At 39.6% G+C, this 3104-nt stretch overlaps 1 non-coding gene across 1 annotated transcript; it reads right to left on the bottom strand.

The window, feature by feature from the left end:
* Nucleotides 1-2944: 2944 nt before the first annotated feature.
* LOC121366716 lies at nucleotides 2945-3063 on the bottom strand. Its single transcript, XR_005957211.1, has one exon. It is a non-coding gene; the product is annotated as a 5S ribosomal RNA (ribosomal RNA).
* Nucleotides 3064-3104: the final 41 nt, after the last annotated feature.

Below are 3104 nucleotides of genomic sequence, written 5' to 3'. Positions count from 1 at the left end.
CTTTTTGTGTTAATGTAGTATATTTCCCTATTCCTAGAGTAGAGGAAATATCCTTTTTGAGGTGGGGGTGTGTCACGGTACATGCTCTTAATTTGTTTCGCCTGTGGCGATTTTAATTGTGTTAGAGGGCCGTGTGCAGTTTATTGCCCGTAGCCCAGGTGGACAACTTGTTACGTAAGACTTCTGCGCGACCATCCTCGATTCTTGCGTTCAAATATGCACTTAGTCCCGCTGTGGAGGCCATGTGGCGAGTAGTTACGTAATACCTCTGCGAGTGCGGGTTTTACAACCGCGTTTTGGCGACGATGGCGTCAGTAGTCTGACGATCAGAGAGAAATATACCGAGGTAGACTATGAGATGATACGTGAGGTGCCGCTTTGTTCCCTCAGGCCAATTCTGATTTTGGAATAAATAGCTAGAATTTAGAGAGATCTAGGAGAACGATTAGGAAGGCTCCGGAGGAACGTTAGTCCGTTTGGACTTTGGTAAATATCATTTCTGCTCTGTGTATAACCTTGATGTGATTGATGTGACTTAAATATTTTAATACTGTATTATACCATTATTCTTTAGACAGTGTCTTCGGTCATCTGACGAAGTAAATCGTAGACTTATTGTTCTAACATTATATGAGTATTTGGTAATATAAAGCTTAGCCAGTCATCCTAGAAGACCCTAGGTACACTGTAGGTTATTGTCTTTATTGTGATAAGTATTAATTCTGTGTTACAAGATTACTGAAGAGTAGTTAGGGTTAATTAAAAATTAACCCGTTAGGAATAGAGCTGTAATTCCTTTATTAATTAAGTTCCCCAAGAAGCGTTCTAAATTATCACACGTTACTGAACGAGTAGTAAGGGTTAATTATAAATTAACCAGTTAGGAATGGTGTTGTAATTCCTTTATTAATTAACTTCTCCTAGAAGCGTTTCTCAATTATCACACGTGTGGGTGTGGTGTAACGGTGAAGTGATTCGCATATTGTGTAACTAGACACCTAGAGATTAACTAATTAAGTGATCAGTTCTGGGTTGTATTATTGTTGTTATTAATTTAATACTACGGCTGTACATTTGTCAGCGTAGATTAATACAGATTCCAAAGTATATTGTGTTTTTGTTGTGTTTTCTAGAGAACTAACGTGCTATATTATATATACTTATATAAGATCGTATCTCTGATCATACCTAGAGACGAGCCATACTAGGTTTAACAGCCTGTTACAGAGAGATCTAATAGATATACAAGTAGGAGAGACATTTTGATAATCGTGTTTTATTCGGTTACGGGAATTATAGAATCCCCGTGACACTGATGTAAAATAAAGGTATACGTATGTAATATTCCGGAAGTGAACATGCAGCATTCATTTTTGTTTTATTTTTTTTCGACGAATAGGTAAAATGGCGTTCGGTGGGACCAGGCGCATGTTCACGAATTCAGCGCGGGGGTGGGGTGGGGTTGGGTTCTTCACTAAGCTCGATTGTTTGACGCTTCGAAACGAAGTTTTTCTTCCACAGCATAAACACTTATTTAAGAATCGCTGTGCACCGGTTGTAACAGAAAGATACCTTATAGTTCGTATCCTATACGGTAATACGCCTCAGGTGAGCGCTCTGCGCAGTAAAGTTGATATTGCCGTAATACTACAATGAGAAATGACGTCACGCAATTGTTTAACGCTTGGAAGCGGAGTTTGCCTTCCGCGGCGAAAACAACGATATGAAAAAGAAAAGGAGAAAGAAATATGGTTGGGACGGGATAAAACCAATCGCCTTCCTATCGTGCAACGGATTGCGCCTCACGTAAGCGTTCTACCCACTAAGTTCAACATCGCTCTTGTGTTACAATGATAAATGACGTCACTGAATTGTTTGAGACTTTGACAGTGTAAACAATTATTTGAAAAGATATGCTGGGGGGGGGGGGGGGGGGAGGCACGTGTGTGTTCGTGCATGTATGTATGCGTGCGCCCGTGTAGATGTATGTTTAAATGTGCTGAGGTGTCAGTAAACAAGGATCGCTTTCTTTTTTGTTTTTGATTGGGTAGGGGTTGATGAGTAAAATATAATTATGTGGGGAGCGGGAAAAAAGGTAGGTGTGTGTCCCTTTTTAGGAGTGTGCATTTACAATACTGTGTCTGTGCGTGTGAATAAAAATCAAATATTGCAATTATGTATAAAACCACTTTCGTGTGATTTGTTTGGCTCTTAAAAGAGCCGCCACCAAGTGGCGTCTGCATTTTATTCCATTTCTTCATCTTCGGATTCGGATTCGGATTCGGGGGAGACGATTGCCACCTTCAAGCTCAACTCTGCGACCGTTTCTGCTTTCCAGCAAGCATACTCGTAGTAATAGTTCCGGATTCCCTCTACTGTTGCCATCTTCAGTCGCAGGTTGTAACAGAATGACTTGTGGTTGTCGATTCTCGCTTTATCATAGCGAATCTGGAGGTCTTCTAGGCTATTGTTAAGGAAGATGATCTGTCCACAGGCTCGTCTGAAACGATTCTCCGTTTCGTAGAGTTCGGCGTATAGATTGAATTTCTCCATTATATTGAACTGCAGTGTCGTAATTATAAAAATGAAATGTACAGAGAGAAGAGAAACATGCACTTTATATTCCTTATGACACGCACTAATACTCAATGTCACGTCAGCAATATATACATTGTACACAAATCCAGACCACTCAAGTGCCAGTCAATTAGTTGACAAACAGAATGACGTAATCAAGGCAATTAGAATAATGGGTAGGCACCTTCGTTAAAACTTTAACTGTTAATTTCTTTGACGTGGTCCTAAAACAACAGTGCTCCTTCAAAGATGAATTTATTTATGACTAGCCTCAATAATAATAATAATAATAATAATAATAATTAATTAATAAATAAATAAAATCGATATTCTAAAGTAAATTAAAATATCTTCTTAATAGAAACAATTTCTACAGCACCCGGTGTTCCCAGGCGGTCACCCATCCAAGTACTAAACGGGCCCGACGTTGCTTAACTTCGGTGATCGGACGAGAACCGGAGCTTTGAACGTGGTATGGCCGTAGACAACAACGGATGTAAAATAAAGGTATACGTATGTAATATTCC

The sequence above is a fragment of the Gigantopelta aegis genome, unplaced genomic scaffold, assembly GCF_016097555.1.
Source record: "Gigantopelta aegis isolate Gae_Host unplaced genomic scaffold, Gae_host_genome ctg6795_pilon_pilon, whole genome shotgun sequence".
NCBI lineage: Eukaryota > Metazoa > Mollusca > Gastropoda > Neomphalida > Peltospiridae > Gigantopelta > Gigantopelta aegis.
This window is presented reverse-complemented; position numbering and strand designations above follow the sequence as displayed.